This window comes from Lepidochelys kempii, chromosome 1 (assembly GCF_965140285.1).
Source record: "Lepidochelys kempii isolate rLepKem1 chromosome 1, rLepKem1.hap1, whole genome shotgun sequence".
In the NCBI taxonomy this organism is placed as follows: Eukaryota; Metazoa; Chordata; order Testudines; family Cheloniidae; genus Lepidochelys; species Lepidochelys kempii.
The window spans coordinates 248,483,388-248,505,551 of record NC_136380.1 but is presented as its reverse complement, the minus strand read 5'-3'; the positions used below and the strand labels follow the sequence as shown (position 1 = coordinate 248,505,551).

Below are 22,164 nucleotides of genomic sequence, written 5' to 3'. Positions count from 1 at the left end.
CCCTTGCCTAACAGTAATGTAGCTAGGTTTGACCCTTTATTTCTTATATTTATTAGTCAACAAATATATGCAGCCATATGCTCAGTGTTACATCATAGGCAACTGAAGAGCAAGTGAGGGCTGGGGAATCAAACCCACAATTTATATTGGCTACTGATCATCTCCAGAAAGGTCAGTAACAAACAGTTCATGGAGCACATTTTGATAGGAAATTTTACAGTACAAAACTTTAGATTCATTCTAATCACTAATGTACCATAAGCATTTATAAGGCCATACTGCCCTTTACACCACTCTGGCAATGTAATGGAGCTTTAAAATGTTTACATCTGTTTTATACTCCTGGGGGAGTTCACAAAGACAATGGAACAATTCACTAAGCAGTCAGGCTGCTGCATTCTGCTCTGCCTGAGGGGACAGCGCCTGCCCCATGCCTACCTCCTCAGAAACACCCCAAAACCCTGCTCCTCCACATCGAGCATGCTGCAATAGCAAGTGAGAGGAACAGTGTGTCTCTCTCACATACATGACTGCCCAGCTCCCACTCCCCTTCCTGGCGGTGATTTACGTCTCTACCGGACCAACCTGCCTGCACTGCTGGGTATGGGCACCTGACTGCTCTTGCAGCTTCCCTTTGCTTCCCTTTCAGAAGTAATTTTTCTGCGGGGAAGCAAAGAAATCTGTGAGGGACATGAATTCTGTGCACCACAGTGACGCAGAATTCCCCCAGGAGTATCTGATACGTCAAAAGGGATTACTTTTTAAACTTTTTTATAATGACTGGCTCTTAAAAATAATATTATTCTTAAATTTCGACACAACAGGAATGCTTGTTTTCTATTAAGACAGGTACCTTCTATGTACATGGCTCAGTTCTCTTTGAAAGTATCATACCACTTTAAAAAAATATCATTAATTCTTTGTATTCCTTTTCTTCTGACATTCTGAGAAGCACTTGTTCTTCTGGAGATACTCTCCTTCAAGCTCACCTAAGTTTTTTAAAATACATTTTTAAAGCACAGGAAGCCCTTTGGGGTTATTGGTTGCCCCTTCCATTAAGCCACATTCTTAAGAAGACTGCTGAACTTAACCTATGATTTCCAGACTCAGTCATCCAATGGCTTCTCTGTCATAAATTTGAGGTAGTTCCTACAGTACCTTAAAGAGACAGACTAGTGGAGTAGCATGGATTGCCTCGGAATTAGGCTGGAGGAGAGAGAGATTTTTCTCCTCTAAGTTGTAAAATCCAGTTGTTGTTCAAACAGCATTATAGCAATGAATAAAAATATAAGTCCTGCGCCTGCAAATAGTTCCTCTAGCACAGATTCCTGTGCCTGTGTGGATGTCAGTAGCACTCCACATGAACACAGTGATATGCCCAAGTGGATCTGATTGCACAATTAGGGTTTTCCCCATTATTTTTGTTATTAATGTAGTTCTTATGAAAGGTGCCAAATTAACAGGCCTTGGAAACTTTAGTTCTATAACAGGTACAGCATTAGCCACAGCATTTAAGCTTCCCTGCCTTGCTTTGTCTTGTGCTACCAACAGAACTGGATGGGCCACCTTCAGGAAGGATTTGGTGGTTCAGGCTTCATACTCATTCAGTTTTTGACCTCCCTACTGGTAGCTCCCTTACTAGAGTGTGGACAGGGCACTAACAGTCATTCTAACTACCTTATATGCAACTAGTGCAATTGTTATCTTCACCTGCATGTTAAAGTACTATTTTTAAGTGCCCATCAATAAGCACACATGTGATTTCAGCATCAGCACAACTTTAGTTCCCGTGATTGCATTCTAGATATGTCAGCATCTGCCATAGGCAAAATATTGTTTGCCTTTTGAAATAAGATCACCCGCTCCTCCCTCACCAATTAGAGCAACAGCATGTATAGTATAGTTTCCTCTGTTGCTCGTTTCTGTTATCTCTGGAATAAATGTTCCCCACAGGGCTCTAAATCCTGGACTGGTTTCTGAAAAGATTTAAACAGACTTAAATTTTAATCCCAATTTTTAAGATTACTGTTAACATGATTTCATTATAGTGCAAATATAGCCAAATGATTCTGAAGTGCTATTGCTTTGGGTGTTGCAATTTGCTCTATCATCTCCCTGTGTCTTTTAAATCAGTGTGACAAGGGCTTAACTGTTTTTTCCCCCTAATGTTAAAATGCTGCCAAGGCCTCAGTGGAAAACAAATCTGCTTATACTGTGTATTATATTTTTCTTATTTCTTGTTCCCGGTGCTTTTTTTCTTCTTAGGGATATCCGCATTAAATCAGAATCTTTGTTTTGAAGTGTCAGTCTGCTTTGGCGGCTTTCTTCATGCCTAACTCTTGGGGCTTAGCTGTCTTCAGGGAAGTCACACCAGCAGAAAATTTGGCCCATAGTCTTTTCTTTGTGATAGTGTAATTGGTTACTGTGGCACTGATTGATGCCATGGAGCATGATGACTTCAAGTGAGGAATAAGCAGTGACAGCAGATGAGCGGAGGTTCTGATTTCATGTACATGCCTCCAATAACCAAAAGACCAATGAAAGAGAAATGTCAACTACACGAAATTATAAGTAGAAGTGTCTCTTCTTAATAGGTTGCCTTTCACAATTTTTCTATGAGATTTCAGTGAGTCTTTGAGGCTATTCCCCCCTTTCTTTCCCCAGAAGCAGCAGAAAAGCTGACCTTTGGTTCCTATGCGAAAGCTTTGCCCACTCTCTTGGGTGCCCAAATAGAACCATATTCAAGCACTTTCTGCTGCATGGGTGTGGGGGAGGACGGCAGGCCTTGGAGAGCCCCTTGAGGGTGACTCCACACTCCCTCCTCATACAGCACAGTGGAGCAGTCCTCTGCAGCAATATTCAGGGAGGATTGTGGACAGCACAGGAATACGTGCCCAGTGGGTCAACCTATTGCATGATCCACTGGCCTTCAGAAGGAGTGATGGGCCACATTCAGTACTGCTCGTCTTGTCTTGTCATAAGAGTAGCTGACACAGAGAATTCCATTTTTCATCATGTGACTCCCCCACCCCAAGACACATCAGTCCATTTATGTGAGCTTTATTCCATTATTATTTGTATTACAGTAGCACCTAAAGGCCCATGAAAGATCATAGCCCCCCTCTGCTAGGCATGTTATCTGCGTAGCAAGACACATCCCTGCCCTGAAGAGCTTACAGTCTAAAGCAGACAAGACAGACATATGGTAGAAGGGGAAACAGAGGCACAGAGAGGGAAAATCACTGTACTGCCTTTGGTCCACATGGTGTATTCTGGAGTACTCTTTTCTACTTACTGTACAATGTGAACATTTTGCATATGGTATATTTCATGCTTTAAATTGCAACGGATTTTTGTGCAGATGGTTCCATGTAATTACCTGTAACTTAATAACTAGTTCAGTTGTTTTTGAATTCATTCTAAATAATGAAATTTAATTGAGCAATTATTTCAAGTTTTGTAGTATGTCTACAGAGAGGTGATTATGTTGGACAAAGCACAAGAGAATATACTGTGGGGAACAATACCACACAGGCAGGAGAGAATGGACTAGAAAATGCTTAATAGGTCCTTTACATCTCTAATCTATATAATCCTATTTAACTTTAATAAGGCACTGTAAAGGTTGGTAGGTCTGAGAATTTCATATAATTTTCTCCACTTTCGTCTCTTTGAAAAGTATCTGAGATTCTCCATGTCTTCGTCTCAGAATCTTTCTCTCCCCTGTAAATATAAAATATAATGCTTTGGTGGGAAAAGACAGAACAGCTAGGACTTGAAAAATGTACCTAATCCCAACACATCCTAGCCCACCTGAAAAAATACATGTTGGCACACCCTGCTGAAATTAAAACGAATAAAACAGTTATGCACTATTTATTGTGTGCTGATGGATTACAATAAATTGTCATTCACCTTTCTACATATGTTTTAATATTTTGACTTGCTATCTCTTCCCCTGCTTCCCTCCCCCTCCCCCCCTCCCCCCCTTAAATGCCTTCATTTCTTTCTGGGCTTCAATCCACAGTATTGCTTTCAGAGCATTCGAAAACTACGAGATTTTCTTAGAAATCATGAGATTTTAAAAACACTAAATTTGGAGTCTCTTTGGTTGCCTTTGGAGTTTTCAGCATTTAGGGCTCATGTTTTACATTTTTGCTACAACCATGAGAGCTAGAAGCTTAATTTTTTTTTTTTAAATGAAAGCTGAGATTCTCACATAGTCATGTCTCCAGGAATTGAGCTATAATGAAGAATCACAAGATTCACAATAAAATCATGAGAATTAGAAACACTAATTCTGCATTTTCTCTTCTATAATCATGCTTTATCTTTCCTTATGTTGTTTTCAGCATCTTTTTTTCTCTTTCTTCTTCCTCCAATCCCTTTATATCTTTTTCCCTACATTATGTTCATTACCTCCTTCCCCATATTTTCAGTCTCCTTTCTTCCACTCTAAAAATCTCCCTCTACCATACTTCCCTTTTCTAACTTACTTTATTGGTCTCTCACCTGGCCACTCCCACATACATTAAACCATCACCTCACAACCACAAAATACTTGAAAATTTTGCTAGATTCCTGAAAGCCAGAGGACTAAACCCACTAGCCAAAAATTGATCTGAAAAATAATGGGGATGGGCTGTTATTCAGGAGCAACATCCAGCTGAGAAGCCACGTGGTCCTTCCACTAGTGGTGGGGAGTCCTAGTAGAGTCCTGTCTGTAGACCCTGTTCACCTAGACCACCTTTCTTATTTGTCTCCCTTCCTATCACAGACCCTCCTAGCTGCTGCCACCGTGGGCTGGGGGTGGAGATGTCACTGTACTATAAAGAACTATTTAAATAGAATGTTGTGAGATTTGTTTTTAAAAAATCCTGTTTTAAACATGCCTCCCCCGCTCCCCTATTTATGTGTAGAAGGGTCTCTTGGACAGGCCAAAGAGCCACTCTCTGTGGGGGCACCTGCTTGTTTACTGTCAATTTTGACTCCACCATGCTTTTCCTGGCAAACACACTTCCTCAGGATCTGGGGAAGGGGCCTGCATCATCAAGGAAACAGTGAAACTGACTATAAACAAAGAGTGTCAAAAACACAACACAAATAAACAGGAAAAAATAGAGGGGAGTTTAAAAAAACCCCTCTAATCTCTTTCGGTTTCAGTAATGTTGGAGATTACTTGTAACAAAAGTAGGCACAATATTTTCATATGGAAGTGTGATTTTTTTTCAGGTTGATGCCCCTTTAACCTCCCTGTGTTTTAAGTTTTCCTGTCTACAAAGTGGAAATAACACTTTCCTACCTGATGTGGTTTTTGTGAAGATGATTAATTCATTTGCAAAGTGCTTTGAGTTCCTTGGGTGGAAGATGAAACATAACTGTGAAGTGTTGTTGTTTATCTCAAAACAGTATTTCTTGTGGTTGAAAACAAGGCTTGACATAGAGATCTTTCTGGATCTCTGTGGAGCGCTATTGCTGGGGCAGGAGACAGAGAAGCCAAAAGATGAGTGAATTATTTATGTGCGTATTTAGTTTAATATTTTTTTCCCATCCCTTGTCAGAATGCCAGATTTTTGTGGAAAGAAAAGATGGATATTCCTAGGAGTATCTTGAGCCTGTTGGGACAGTAAATACCCCTTTAAAATACCCCTTTGCTTAAAACTTGTCTGTTGTTTTTTTATTATTATTATTACTTATTAGGCATTGTTTATGGTTTCCTTGTTATAATCCATTCTGGCTTAGAACTGGCTTGTTTTATCTTTAGTGTGTTCTGATTTTGAAGTATGTTGTTAAAAATAGAGAGCTCCAGGTCCATCTATAGGGCTGTATAAATACAATAGAAAGGAATGCTAATCCTTAGGAAACTAGCTAACCTCTCCCAGATGGACATCATATGGGAATGGTCTGATTTCCAGGATTTCCCCATAAACCTCTAGGGGCCGCTTTCCCTAGGGAGGAGGATGTGTCTTGTGGCTTCTGAGGAGCAGAGACAGGTCAGGATCCTTGTCTATAGTTATTCCTCCACTGATGGAATGTGCTGCAGGGTCTGGGCTGTCAGACTGTGGCAGCATGTTTTCATGCACCCTTGGTGACGTACTGGTTACACTGGGGAGCACTAGAGGTGCGTTTAGCCCCAAGTACCTGGTGCGCGAGGCAACACTTGAAGCGCTTAATAAACTGAGTGTAGATTATGTTGCCTGTGAGGTTTGCCGTTGTTGACATCTGAGGCTAAATTACTATGCGTGAGGTGTACTTGACTAGACTTATATCTATCCTTTTAGAACAGCTTAAAGGTTTAGTGAAGTCTTGTGCTTCTGTTTCTGGCACTGCTGGAGTGTCTGACGAAAGGGTTTACTTTAGCTGACATCAATTCATATTAGCCTCTGACATCCTGGAATTAGCTGTCTGAGGCTTTGCTTGTTCATTTGTACTGCTGAAGGAAGGTTTTTTGCTCCCTTTGGCTTTTCCATCCTCTCCTCAAGACTTCGCAGGAAGAAGCTCGTTTAGTTTTTGCCATTTCAAAGTTCATCCCTTTTTGGGTTCAGATGCTGTGATTGTAGCTTTCATTTGAGCTATTTAAAGTAACGACCTCTCCAGCAAATGAATGGCAAACCAGCCAAAGCCATCCTAGATTTGCTTAGGGACAGAAGAACTCTGGAGTAGCTGCTTTTGGCCAGATCCTCCCTTCAGATACACATGTGGCTCTCACTGACTTTACTGAGAGCTGCACATGCATATCTAAGGCAAGAATTTTGCACTTGATCTTCATAATTTCTCCATAGTTGCACCCCTTTCCCATGGGAAAATTTGTTAGTGTCCTATAGTGGATGGACCCCAGAACCTACCTTTGGGTATGAAGAAAATGCCCCTTCTGTCCTACAGCTGGTAACAGGAAAGAGAGAGTAGAGCATGGTAACTCGCCACCATGCTAATCAGATGGCAGAGGCTTGTGGTAGCTCAGTATGAAGGTCAAAGAGCTGGTATCTCAGCCTGGCTGTGGCAGACACTATTTTTAAATGCAGCATTTGCCCCAGGGAGTGACAGTGAGTCATTGCACTAGCCTTTCACCTTCAGACACGTTAGTTCACATCCTGATTGATTTAGGTCACAAGTGAAAATGAGTTTGGCATGGGAGGTCCCATATTCTAGAGTGGTGGATGGTATCGCCTTGAGAGAGGCACTGAACTGGAATAGCTGAGGTATTGCAGGTAAAAAGTAAAATAGGCAAGAAAGATGTGAGAGATGAACGGGAAGTGGGATAATTTGTACCATACCTGACTGGGCTGTGCCTGACTATAGCCCTAGTGCTATTATTACAAAACTCTAATTTCTCATAAAATACAAATGCTTAAAAAACTCCAAGTTCTTGCATTCAGGATAGAGGCTGTTCCAGCAGCACAGGAAAAGGAAAGGTAGAATACCATCCTGCTGCATGTGAGTATGTTTCCATTGACCTTCCCTGGAATTATGCCAGTTTACACTTGGGTTTCCTTTTGTCCTGTGTATATATTGTCTGGTGTATCATATTAAAGGATGTGCTCAAGATGCAAGGCGAAAGCTTAAGGTAAGCTTTGTGTGCATGCAGCTATGTGACAATACTACACTTTTGTTGAAAGTCAAATAGAGGTTTACTTGAGACTTTTGTTACAAAATCAAGGTGATAGAGTTGAATTATCTTTGGAAATGGGGAGAGGACAGGATAGATAACCTCATCTGGTTATGTCACTGCATGGTTATTGGCTGGAACTACAGTAGAGTCATTTCAGAGGATCAAAGAGACTCTGTGACTTGGTGGCCTAAGTGGTTATGATCTCTAAAATCCTAAAAGTTTGGAACCCCCTGGTGACAGATTGCTTCTTCTTACATTCTGTCTCAGCGGTTAGATGTAATGAGTTGGTATTGGAACTCTCCAAGACTGGCAACGGGGTCTGAATTGGACAACCTTGTTGGCACAGTGCACAAATCATCTCTTTGAATGTGAGCGGGTGCCTTGTCCAACCTGCTCTACAGACATACTCCACGCAATATGTGAAGTCCAAACTCTGCCCCATCACTCACAAAGAAAACAACAATTTATAACATAAAAGTCAGTTCAAACTTTCTACCCAGTTTTGGCTACTTCTCAAAATACTTCTCGGCTTACACCCCAGGACCTCTCCTCCACACTTCCCATATATCCAGGTGGCATAATGAGTCACCTGCTTAAGTGAGTTCTGCCAAATTACGTTTGCTAAATTCTTTCCTATCACGATCGGCACCTGCTTAACAAAGTGGGTGTTTCAGGCAAATGCTGCCAGCCTGTTACAGTGATGCTTTTGATAGACTCTTGAATCATAATTGACAGGGTGGGCCTTTATATTTATTGTGTCAAAGTGGTGGGCACCGTGTATAAATATCTGTTTTAAATAAGTGATGCATTTTCACCTTCCATGTGTGGCAAACAAGGAGTTGACTTTCACCACAGAAAATATTGGCTAGGTTCACAGGGCTTTGGCTCTCATTGCCAGTAAACTAAGTGTCATTGGTAGCATTAATTTGATTGCTGCACTTTATGTCCCTGCCAGATGATAACTCGGTTTGTCACTTTTTTGAAGGTTCCATCCTGAGCAGCTGCTGCAGCTTTTTTGATATTAACTTCATTAAAAACATTGAGCATAAATGCAAAGTCTGGGGAAGCTGATTCAGACTGAGCATCTGATGTTCACATCCTCCCAAAGCCAAGCTTGTAATAGAAATACTAATGTTCTGGTCGTGACAAGTGGCACGGATGCTGTAGTTATATCAGGAAAAGCCAAAGTCCTCTTTGATATAACGAACATCTTTTAGGAGCTGCTGTTGTGGTAGTTTAGTTAAGTGCTGAACCTGTGCTTGGTGCTATACAAAAGACAAAGGAAGATGTAATACTCCCCTTGGGTGATTTTTGAGTAAAATATTGTCCTTGATTCTCAGTCCTGGCTGAGGAAACTCAGTACTGAAACCAGGGGGAGAGAGCACCTCTGTATGTTCAGGGTTCTGGAGGTATGCGTTAGAGGAGCCCCAAGGGATATTCTAATGTACGCTGTGCTGCAACAGCTCTCAGTGGTCTGGCATGGCAGCCCAGAATAGCTAGAGTGCAATGGACTCTGGCCACGTGTCCTTTCTTCCTGTGACATGCCTCTGTGCTGGGGGGAGGAAGGGGAGGATGCCATACAGCTGTTCTGCTGGGTCTGTGTCACTGGAGGTGTTTCCAGATGGCAGGTTCTAGAATCAGGGCCACTATCTTTATGTTCAACACTATGTAACAAAAGACCAAAACTAATTTACAGAAGCAACAAATAGTATTTTCCCATGTGGGTTCTTCACATAAAATCCCCTCCTGCCCTGTCCACCCTTCTGAGGCTCTGCACCATTGTGACCTTTCTTACTGGAGAATCCGACGGGATTCTTCAAAGAGCTTCACTCTGGGCTCTGTCAATGGAGTCGGTTGATGAGGCACCCGTTCCCCTTTTTTTCTTCTCCCTTCACTTTCGCAGCATAACCTAGCTAGGCCAGTTGTGAGCAATGTAATGGTTAATTTCGACATCAGCACTGCATAAACCAGCAGATGCTGTACTTTACGTTTGTTTTGCTGTAAGGCATAAGCTGTGTCTGTAAGCCTCGAGGGAAAGACCAGGGTAGAAATTCCTTCATGGTTTACCTGTGGATATCACCATAGTTACAGGAAATGTCTGTGCACTCTTTCAGGCAATATGATAGATCAGTCAGCTGGTAAATATGTAACTTCTCTCTGCCTCTTTCTTCTCCTTATCAGAGTGTTACATTAACTGTTTCATTACTTTACTATCTGGTGCTGGTAAATAAAATACAGAAAGCAGTACAAAATGTCCCATATTTAACTAATCATTCTTTACTAGCCAGCATTTCAAACATCCATGGTCTGATAACCCAGTATGGACAGAGACTGAATCATGTTTTATGGACAGAAGGCTGAAAGGTTACCAGTTTATCTGCTGTTTTTTGAGCAGTATGGTTCAAACTATGACAAACTTTATCTGTAGAAGCCCTCAAAAACCTATTTTTCAGCGCTTTGGTTTCACCATATGGAATGAGTAAAGGCAGATGAATTACGGAGGAAAAGTACTGGTACTTCTCTGAGCTTTTGTTTTCTTTTTTAACAGGGAGGGTAATTAACCATTGGAACAATTTACCAAGGATCCATAGGGATAGACTAAATTTTTAAAGAAATTAAAACTAGAGCACAAGATAGCAGCTACCTTGGAAGAAGTACTGGCTCATAACCTCACTCCACTTTGACCCTAGAAAATAAGGGGTAGCACCAACCATGTGGTGAAAACAATTAGGGAGGGGGATAGCTCAGTGGTTTGAGCATTGGCCTGCTAAACCCAGGGTTGTGAATTCAATCCCTGAGGGGGCCATTTAGGGATCTGGGGCAAAAATTGGGGATTGGTCCTGCTTTGAGCAGGGGGTTGGACTCTATGATCTCCTGAGGTCCCTTCCAACCCTGATATTCTATGACTTAAATAAACATATACTGAATCTAAAAATTAACAGAGAAGGAAATGAATGAAAAACCACCAGTGGCAGCAGTTCCTGTGTTTGGAAGTGTCATGTGCATGCTCTGGTGGGGCTATTTAGCATATCTGTGACTTGACAGCTTACTGTAGACAACCTGCACCTGGAAGTTGGTATGAGCACTGCAGACTTTATGGAATATCCTGGTTTAAACTTGCAGTTTGTGTAAATTGGTCCATGGGATTATTTCTGTATTGCCCACATTCACCATATCTGGCCTTGAATACAAATATTAAAGAGAGCATGATGGGACGTCCTGCTTGGGGTTCCCATAGGGTGACCAGATGTTCCGATTTTACAGGGACAGTCCTGATATTTGGTGCTTTTGCTTATATAGGCACCTATTACCCCCCACATCCTGTCCCGATTTTTCACATTTGCTATCTGGTCACCCTAGGTTCCCAGAATTGTAAGCCACTGTGTTACCCCTCTCAGCCTCAGCAAGTGAGAGCTTTGCTGTTGCTAAGCTGTGTGTCAGCTTCCTGATACACCAGCTTGTCTGCCTTGTCAACAAACTATTCAGATGGGTGACCAGATGACAAGAACAAAATATCAGGACACATGGGGGGGTGGGCAGCACAGGCTCATCCACCCACCCACCAGGGCCGGCTCTAGGTTTTTTGCCTCCCCAAGCGAAGAAAAAAAAAAAAGCCGGAGTGCTGCCGAAGCAAAATATTGGGACGCAGGACAAACAACTGAATAGTGGGACAATCCCAATTTTTATCGAGACGTCTGGTTACCCTATATTCAGGACACTGTCAATCCAAATCTTGCCTTGCAGGTAACAATCAGTGAACTCCAGAGTTCCCCAAGACTTCTCCTTGCAGTGTCTGGTCCTTCTCACTGGACGCTCACAGAAGTTATTAAGTTTGCTGCCTCCAAAGAGACAGAACACATACCAGTTAGTTTAGCTGAAGACTCACACTTTGCTATAATACACAGCACAGAGATGGTTTTGTAATAAAGCAAGAATAAGTTTATTAATAATGAACAGAAGTTTAAGTGATGGTAAGACTATAAAAACAGATATAGTTACATACAAAACAAAACATGCTTTCTAGTGACTAAAAGTCAATTTCTGCAAGTTGTTATCTTTGTCTAGAGAGACAAAGATATTACTCCCCACCTTCACAGGCTCAGAGGGCACTGAACCCTGAGTCCCCTCAGTGATGGATAACCAAAGTGTTTTGTCCCCCTTATGTTATACAAGTCTCTTGTCTCTGCTTCAAGAGTCATGAAGGCTTCCTTTTGTGCAGATTCTGCACCGCAGATGTGATTGTTAAATGGTCTTCTCCCCAGCTCCTTTAGCTGGATGACTTTGTTTACCTTGTATGTAAATGTACTTCCATTGTCCTCTGCTTGTAACCAAGCTGGTCAGACAGATAAATATATGTTCCTTTGTCTAGGGCAGGCTGGGTTTTATGCTCTGTCTCCCAAACACATTTTAAGAACATATTTCCCGCACACATGTAACTCTCTACATGCTAACCATACATACATCACACAATAATATTAATCACCAGTGTGTCCCTGGCTTTCATAATATACCTTACTCAATATACTTTTATAGTATAATATTGTATATATTCAGTTGATTCAATTGCTTGTTCTATGGGGTTCAGGCCTTCTGTTCCCCCCGTAGGGTGTCCGGACCCTGATTGTCACACATGAATGTTCAAATAATATGGCCTTAAAAACTAGACCATACGCATCTGTTGACAAAGAACTCCCTATCTGTTAATAAGGTACTATCTTCTCCTGAGTTGAAAATTGGTTTAGATGGATTCAACTTGCTCTATATCCTCAAATCCATCAAACGCAGGCTTTGGTGGATCACAAGAGACAGTGAATTTTAAAGTAGAGGTTCTCCACCAATAATGGACTGCTGCCTCACTCTAGGAGGCCAGCATTGGGTATGAACAACAAGAGCATGCCATCCGATAACTGCTGTAGGACATAGGGGAGAATAGGTATTGGAGATAGCCTAGTCCAAACCATAATTTGCTTACTCACCTGAGCCCAGAAGGTTGAAGATGGGGCTGAAGTATCTAATCAGTGGTGCAGTATGGACTTACTAATTATTAATAATTTCATGGTTTGCTATTTGGAATTAGCCGTGAGGGTTCTGTTACCCTGGCACTCAGTATAGCAAATGTAGGGAAATATTTGACATGCAATCCATTTGAGAGCTGGAATTGCTTTAACTATTATTCCGTAGTAAAATTACTGCAATTAGTCACAAATCTGTCACTTCTGGAAGTAATGTTCCTGTTTTTTAATACAAATGATGTATTTCTTTAGTTTTAAAGAGTAAACATTAGGTTAAAGGAATGCTGCTGTCTCTGAGGAAAACTTTGATTAATATTCCAATTAGGCACTATTTGGAGGATATATTATATGCTTTCTCTCTTGTTTTAGTCTTCCTTTTGTCTTTTTATTATTACTAAGGGTATTTCCATGGCTTTTGTGTTGCTAAGTCAATTTATTTGTTCCCCTAATTTATTCCTCGCCTGAAATCACCATTCCTCTGCTTTTGTGGTATCACGATTGTCTGCTACAGTAACCAGTGGTGATGTAACAAAGAGCAGACTATCTGATTCCGAGTGAGGGGAACAGCCTAAGATTGTGAAATTGTATGAATCAATGATCCTGCTTTAATCTAAATTTCTTTAACAAGGTGTCATGTTCTGGAGTGCAACCTAGACCAGTAGTAGGTTGTGTCACTGTCACCATCTGTCCTGTAGCCCTGGGTGTCTTAAAATGCTGTGCTGCTATAGCTCCCTGTCTGGACGCTTCCAACCAGCAGACAAACATGCTGCTGTCTGAGTGTCTCTGTGGTGTGCAGGTCTGGTTCAGCCCTCTGATACCAGCAGCCTGCCTACAACACAACTGCCCCAGCCTGGCTTCCAGCAGCCTCAGTTATGACTTGCTGAGTGACCCCAGCACACCCCCAGTCCTGAATTTCCCCTGAACTGTCTACTCTGAATGTTCAGCACTCTCCTGGAGCATTCAGAGGAGTGATAAGGTCCATTGCTCCTTCAAAGAGACAAACGCACAGCGGTTTGTTGCTTTAGCTGGAGTTAACAATTGCTTTGGTTCAAACACAAAACTGGGTTGGTTAGGATTAAAAGTTAAAGAAGTTTATTAAGAAGAAGAGAGTGGTTCTAAGTGAATTCAAGTTCAAGGGATAAAGACAAAAAATGGTTACAAGAAAATAAAAGTAAAATACACTTTCCAGTGGCCAAGACTTAACTCAGCGCAGGGCTTTGGAACTTGTGCTTTGGCTCCGCTTCAGCTCCAGGCAAAAACCTGCAGCTCCACTGCTCCACAGCTGCTCCGCACTCCAGCTCCGGACTCTGCTTCAAAGCCCTGACTCAACGAGCTACAGCCTTGGTTCAAGTTAAATTTCTTACTAGTCTTTTTCTTCCCAGCCGTGCCTGACTTTCAGTCAGGACCTTCCTCAAAAGTGAAAAGCTGCTATTTTCTCTTGTAGGTGAAAGATCTTTGCCTAAGCAGGTTTCTCACCTATGTTCAGTTTCCAGAAACTTCTTGGTTAAAGGACCCATATTTCTTAACTTGCAAGAACTCTCGTCCCTTTGTCTGTCCATTGATGAAATGTCAAGATGGTGTCTTCTCTCTCCTTGTGTCTTCCCAATCTTCCTGGTTTGTCCCCAGACTCATGATCAATTCATGCTATTCTTCCCTGCTTCCAGACATCCCATCCCCCTGCTGATTCATATGTAAATGGGGCTTCCATTGTTTTTGGTCACACTGCTTAATTTAATTGGAGACAGGTAAATGGCTGCCCTTTCTCCTGTCTGTGAGAGAACCTGTTTCACCCTGTGTTTGGTCACAGATGTTACTTAATGGTATTATGCTTTATCCATATTTCTTCATATGGTGTAAATACATACATTTCACAATTATATTAATCACCAGTATGTCATGAACTTTCATGAAAGGTCTTACTTGACACACTTTTATAATACAATAATATTGTATTCCATCAGTTGATTCAGTTACTTATCACTGCAGGTTCAGACTCTCCCAAGATGTTATCTCCCCAGCTTCCTAGGTTGATGGCTTTGCTTAGCTTTTAAGTAAATGTGCCTTCATTGTCTCTGCCTGATGACCAGCAAATAGAGGCCTTTGTCTTGCCAAACACATTTTAAGAACATAATTCTAGCATATGCATAACTCTTTATACACACCTGTACATACATGACACAAGAATATTAACGATCAGTAAGTTGTTAGTTGTCCCACAATATGTTACATGCCACCTTTTTGGGTATATATCATGACAACAGGGTGATATGTATAGTAAGTATGTCAGGCCTGACAAGAGTTGCTGACACAGTTCAGGGACTCCAGAAGTGGGCTGCCCTGTCCTGCAGGTGCTTTTTCCCTCGCTGCCCCCAGTCCCATCCAGTGAGTATTTGTTTTGATATTATTTTCAATTTATTATACACTCACTACAGATTTTACATTTTTACTGTGCTAGAGATTTTTTTGTGTTGACAATGACTTAGCTTCAAAAATTTTCAAGGGAATGCTGGGGATGCTTTTGGTGCTCGGAAGAAAGGTGTGGGAGGTGGTTTTGGTATCTAAGAGGCAGTTGGGGCTTTTGGTACTATGGAAGGCAATACATCGTCTCCCCTTCTTTTGGGTAAGGGCAGAAGTGACTACTTCAGGAGACGGGAGTTTGAATTCTTTTTTTTCTTTGAGGAGTGTCCCTGTGGTGCTCCAATTTAGGTGTCTCGGCACCGTGCGCTTCTAGCCAGATACTTGTGGTAGTAGGTTTCAGAGTAACAGCCATGTTAGTCTGTATTCGCAAAAAGAAAAGGAGGACTTGTGGCACCTTAGAGACTAACCAGTTTATTAGAGCATAAGCTTTCGTGAGCTACAGCTCACTTCCTCAGATGCATATCGTGGAAACTGCAGCAGGCTTTATATATACACAGAGAATATGAAACAATACCTATTCCCACCCCACTGTCCTGCTGGTAATAGCTTATCTAAAGTGATTTCCAGCACAAATCCAGGTTTTCTCACCCTCCACCCCCCCACACAAATTCACTCTCCTGCTGGTGATAGCCCATCCAAAGTGACAACTCTTTACACAATGTGCATGACAATCAAGCTGGGCTATTCCCTGCATAAATCCAGGTTCTCACATCCCCCCCACCCCCATACACACACAAACTCACTCTCCTGCTGGTAATAGCTCATCCAAACTGACCACTCTTCAAGTTAAAATCCAAGTTAAACCAGAACATCTGGGGGGGGGGGGGGTAGGAAAAAACAAGAGGAAACAGGCTACCTTGCATAATGACTTAGCCACTCCAAGTCTCTATTTAAGCCTAAATTAATAGTATCCAATTTGCAAATGAATTCCAATTCAGCAGTTTCTCGCTGGAGTCTGGATTTGAAGTTTTTTTGTTTTAAGATAGCGACCTTCATGTCTGTGATCGCGTGACCAGAGAGATTGAAGTGTTCTCCGACTGGTTTATGAATGTTATAATTCTTGACATCTGATTTGTGTCCATTTATTCTTTTACGTAGAGACTGTCCAGTTTGACCAATGTACATGGCAGAGGGGCATTGCTGGCACATGATGGCATATATCACATTGGTGGATGTGCAGGTGAACGAGCCTCTGATAGTGTGGCTGATGTTATTAGGCCCTGTGGTGGTGTCCCCTGAATAGATATGTGGGCACAGTTGGCAACGGGCTTTGTTGCAAGGATAAGTTCCTGGGTTAGTGGTTCTGTTGTGTGGTATGTGGTTGTTGGTGAGTATTTGCTTCAGGTTGCGGGGCTGTCTGTAGGCAAGGACTGGCCTGTCTCCCAAGATTTGTGAGAGTGTTGGGTCATCCTTTAGGATAGGTTGTAGATCCTTAATAATGCGTTGGAGGGGTTTTAGTTGGGGGCTGAAGGTGACGGCTAGTGGCGTTCTGTTATTTTCTTTGTTAGGCCTGTCCTGTAGTAGGTAACTTCTGGGAACTCTTCTGGCTCTATCAATCTGTTTCTTTACTTCTGCAGGTGGGTATTGTAGTTGTAAGAAAGCTTGACAGAGATCTTGTAGGTGTTTGTCTCTGTCTGAGGGGTTGGAGCAAATGCGGTTGTATCGCAGAGCTTGGCTGTAGACGATGGATCGTGTGGTGTGGTCAGGGTGAAAGCTGGAGGCATGCAGGTAGGAATAGCGGTCAGTAGGTTTCCGGTATAGGGTGGTGTTTATGTGACCATTGTTTATTAGCACTGTAGTGTCCAGGAAGTGGATCTCTTGTGTGGACTGGACCAGGCTGAGGTTGGTGGTGGGATGGAAATTGTTGAAATCATGGTGGAATTCCTCAAGGGCTTCTTTTCCATGGGTCCAGATGATGAAGATGTCATCAATATAGCGCAAGTAGAGTAAGGGCTTTAGGGGACGAGAGCTGAGGAAGCGTTGTTCTAAATCAGCCATAAAAATGTTGGCATACTGTGGGGCCATGCGGGTACCCATAGCAGTGCCGCTGATCTGAAGGTATACATTGTCCCCAAATGTGAAGTAGTTATGGGTAAGGACAAAGTCACAAAGTTCAGCCACCAGGTTAGCCGTGACATTATCGGGGATAGTGTTCTTGACGGCTTGTAGTCCATCTTTGTGTGGAATGTTGGTGTAGAGGGCTTCTACATCCATAGTGGCCAGGATGGTGTTATCAGGAAGATCACCGATGGATTGTAGTTTCCTCAGGAAGTCAGTGGTGTCTCAAAGGTAGCTGGGAGTGCTGGTAGCGTAGGGCCTGAGGAGGGAGTCTACATAGCCAGACAATCCTGCTGTCAGGGTGCCAATGCCTGAGATGATGGGGCGCCCAGGATTTCCAGGTTTATGGATCTTGGGTAGTAGATAGAATATCCCAGGTCGGGGTTCCAGGGGTGTGTCTGTGCGGATTTGATCTTGTGCTTTTTCAGGAAGTTTCTTGAGCAAATGCTGTAGTTGCTTTTGGTAACTCTCAGTGGGATCATAGGGTAATGGCTTGTAGAAACTCGTGTTGGAGAGCTGCCGAGCAGCCTCTTGTTCATATTCCGACCTATTCATGACGACAACAGCACCTCCTTTGTCAGCCTTTTTGATTTGTGTGGGGGGGTGGAGGGTGAGAAAACCTGGATTTGTGCTGGAAATCACTTTAGATAAGCTATTACCAGCAGGACAGTGGGGTGGGAATAGGTATTGTTTCATATTCTCTGTGTATATATAAAGCCTGCTGCAGTTTCCACGATATGCATCTGAGGAAGTGAGTTGTAGCTCACGAAAGCTTATGCTCTAATAAATTGGTTAGTCTCTAAGGTGCCACAAGTCCTCCTTTTCTTTTTGTGGTAGTAGTGTCCCGGCTGGCTGCGCATGTGTGGCAGCCGTCTCTCACCGCTCCAAGTGGCTATCCCATGAGCACAGCCAACCGCCACCCAGTTCCTTCACTACCGCTCTTGGTTTTGGTCGGAATGACAGCAGCGCCCTTATCTACTCTCATATTTCTTTAATCTCTGCCCTTTTCTCATGTCTGTTAATTTTCCTCATTGTTTATCTCTCTGTTCATTTTTCTTTTAGTTTTCATATTTAAAAAGAAAAAAAAAATCCCAGTTTTCTTCCCGCCTCAGGCGAGCAGTCGCTGAAGAAGCATTAGACTGGGACTATTACCATTCTTCATTCAGCTAGCCTCTCAGACATGCCTGGCTCTCCCAGGTTTCAAGCACTGTTTGACCTACAGACTCTCAATACCAGTGACAGATGGCCACTTGCAGTGAGTCCGTTGCCTGGGGGAGACACACACTACCCAAAAGTGTCTCCACTGCCAGAAACTCACAGCATGGACAAGAAAGGTCAGGGACTGCAAATTGAAACTTTTAATGATTGAGAGATCCGTCTGACCCCGAGTCCAGGACACCGACAGCACCCAGAGCGCCGGACCGCGAGGCACCGGGACCATCCGGTACCGAGACCCTGTGCAGTCTCATTCTCATAGCAGCAAAACTAAGCCTCTTAGCTCGGCACGAAGGGAACAGAAACCTCAGGCACAGAGCAGCGCTGTGGCGCCACGTGCTACAACAATAAAATACGACAAGTCTGCAGCACTGACAACGCACCCTCTGGTTCCCAGCCTGAGCTTGCCTGCACTTGGCACTGAGTCTCCCTGTCCCGCAGCAGTTTGTCAGTCATGTGGACGTACTCATTGCTTCCACCCTGGGATCTCCGCTCTTTGGCGCTGATGGCACCCGGCCACGTCAGGGCCAAGCTTTATCACCACACCTCTGGCTCGGCCCCTCCTCTCTCCAGTGATGAAGAGGAGGAACTGGAGACAGGAGTGGGCACATATCATCACCCCATTCCTAAACCTGAGCCCACTTGGCCACAGGGCGTGGGTTGGCAACCCCCACGTGGGTGCCCCCTCCCATGGCCTTCCCACTGCAGTGGGCATACCGGGACCCGTGGGCCTTATACAGAGCCCAAAACACCCAGCCATTCAATCCAGCTAGGTCCAGGACACAGGGATCGCCTCCGCCATCTGCTCCAGCTTCACCAGAACTGCTGGAAGAGGAAGCTGAAGAATCTGTGGCAGGCTGAAGGTGACACCCTCCCACCTACCCACATCCTGACTTTGTCTTCAGACGAAATAATAATGCTGCCTCCCCCCACATTGGGAGATGACTTCAAATCCTTTCAGGATTTGATTAAAAGAGTAGCTGATTCATTAGATATCTCACTGGCTGAGTTACTGGAGACTCAACATAAGCTGACAGATATATTGCAAGCTGTTCCATCAGATAAGATAGCACTACCCATTAATGCTGCCATCCTGGACCCAGCAAAAACCATATGGCAGACTCCAGCCCTGGCCCCCCTTCTTGTGAGCGATCTGACAAGAAGTACTATGTGCTGGCTAAAAGAGCTGAGCTTTTGTTTACCACCCTACTCCAAACTCCTTGGTGGTAGAGGCAGTTAATCAAAAGGGGAAGAAACATCAAACCAAAGCCACCCCCTATGATAAAGATTGGAAACGCCTAGATCTCTTCTGCAGGAAAGCCTATTCATCGGAGACCCTCCAGTTTTACATAGCAAACTAATGTGTTACTGGCCAAGTACCCACATAAAATTGTTTCTCAGATGTCCTCTTTTATTGAGCACATCCCAGCTGACAAAAAAGAGCAGTATAAAGTTGATATAGCAGAAGGTTTCCTCATCACCAGAACTGCCCTGCAGGCTTCTCTGGATTCTGCTGACCCGGCAGCCCACTCCATTACCACATCCATTGTAATGCGGAGGGCTTCATGGCTCCATCTCTCCGGCTTCCCCAGGGAAGTTCAGGCGACAGTAGAGGACTTACATTTTGAGGGGCAAAAATTGTTTGCAGAGAGCACGGACGTCTCCTTACACACCATGAAGGACTCCTGTGTGACACCAAAGACCAGTTATTCTCAAACATTTGTACTGGTGACCCCTTTCACATAGCAAGCCTCTGAGTGCGACCCCCACCCTTATAAATTAAAAACACTTTTTAATGTATTTAACACTATTATAAATGCTGGTGGCAAAGCGGGATTTGGGGTGGAGGCTTACAGCTCCTGACCCCCCACAGAATAACCTCACGACCCCCAGTTTGAGAATCCCTGCTAAAGACACTTGGAATCTATATCCCTGCGAATAAAAATAAACAGGGCAGATTCTACGTCCAGCGATTCCTGTCCCATACACTCAGCCTCAACGACAGTATGATCAACACTGCAGACAGCGCCAGACGAGATGCCGTCAGACTCAGGAGCAGTTGTTAGCGTCTCAGCCATCCACTTCTAGGCAAACATTTTGAAGTGTTGTTCAAGGACATGAGAGCCCAACGTTCTCCAATTCCAGTCACCTCTAATTTCCAGCCCATTTGAGGACCACCTTACACCCTTTTACCCAGTCTGGAGAACCATTGCCACTAACAAGTGGGTTCTGGAAATTATACAGAAGGGCTATTCCATCCCTTTCTTTCCATTCTACCTACTCACCTCCCTTCCCTGCCCCTCTTCAGGGACCCAGCTCATGAGTACCTGTTACAGCAGGAAATACACCATCTCCTGCAATTGCATGCTGCGGAACCAGTACTGGTTTAGCACAGGGGTTGGGGGTTCTACTCACATTACTTTCTCACGCCAAAGAAAACAGCTGGATGGAGGCCCATTCTGGTCTTATGCAAACTGAACAAGTTCATGAGAACACAGCGCTTCAAGATGTTAACCCTAGCAACCATAAATCCAACATTGGAGAAAGGAGATTGGCTCTTGGCCCTCGACCTACAAGACGCTTACTTTCATGTCACTATCCACCCAGCGTCCAGGAGATTCCTACGATTCACTCTGGGCAGCCAACACTACCAGTACAAGGTACTTCCCTTGGGCCTTTCTGCGGCTCCAAGGGTTTTTTCCAAAGTACTGGCCATTGCAGCAGCACATCTTCGCAAGCAGAGTGTGACCATATTCCCCTATCTAGACAACTGCCTGCTAAAAGCACCGACATACGACGGGGCAGTTCGCACCACTCACACCACTCTAACCCTATTTACAAACCTAGGGTTACAAACCACCCTAGAGAAATCCACCTTGACCCCAACCCACCAACTGGACTTTATAGGGGTACACCTTGACTGTGTCACAGCATCAGCACGGCTTCCCCAACCACGGTTTCTTGCCTTAAAAAAGCTAATCACAATGGTAAGACAGCCCACAAACGTCCACCAGAACATACCTACAACTTCTCGACACATGTCGGCTACCACATTTGTCATGAAACATGCCAGGCTATATATAAGATGTCTACAAACCTGTCTATGCACTGTACACATTCCTCAGGCACTCTATCAACAGACGGCTTACAATGCCCAGCAGAGTGAAAGACTCGCTCGCGTGGTGGATAAAACAAATATCTGCTCAGATGTTCCCTTCCGAAGGGAAACCTCATCAGTCACTATCGCCACAGATGCCTCTCTGGTAGGATGGGGGACACACTTGGCCAACAACACCATCCAGGGTTGATGGTCCCCAGAGGAGTCAAATCTCCACATACGTCTACTGGAGCTCTGAGCAGTTCAAAACGCCTGCCATTGCTTTCTCCCCCTGGTCCACAACACAACTGTGCAGATTCTCATGGACAATTTGGCGACTATGTTTTATATAAATCACCAAGGAGGGGCCTGATTTTACCTGCTCTGCACAGATGTAGTCTGCCTCTGGCAATGCCTCTGGCATCTGCAACAACATACACCTCACGGCATCCTACCTACCTGGAAACCAGAAAGTCACAGCAGACAACCTCAGCAGGAACTTCTCATGGACGCATGAGTGGGAACTAGACCCACAAATTCTGCAAACTGTATTGACCTTTTTGCCACAACCCACAATGCCAAATGCCCACAATACTGTTCCCGAGTGGGACTGGGACACAACTCCCTCAGCGACGCCTTCCTTAACAAATGGGAGACCCTGCTCCTGTACGCCTTCTCTCCCTCCTACCCACCCCCCCACCCCTATGTTGAGTCGTGTCCTACACAAGATCAGACAATACAAATCCAGAGTCATC

General features: G+C 43.7%; 1 protein-coding gene across 5 annotated transcripts in view; it reads left to right on the top strand.

The window, feature by feature from the left end:
* AGK (acylglycerol kinase) overlaps positions 1–22,164 on the top strand; it is a 59,896-nt gene that overhangs the window by 4,579 nt on the left and 33,153 nt on the right. The window lies entirely within an intron of this gene.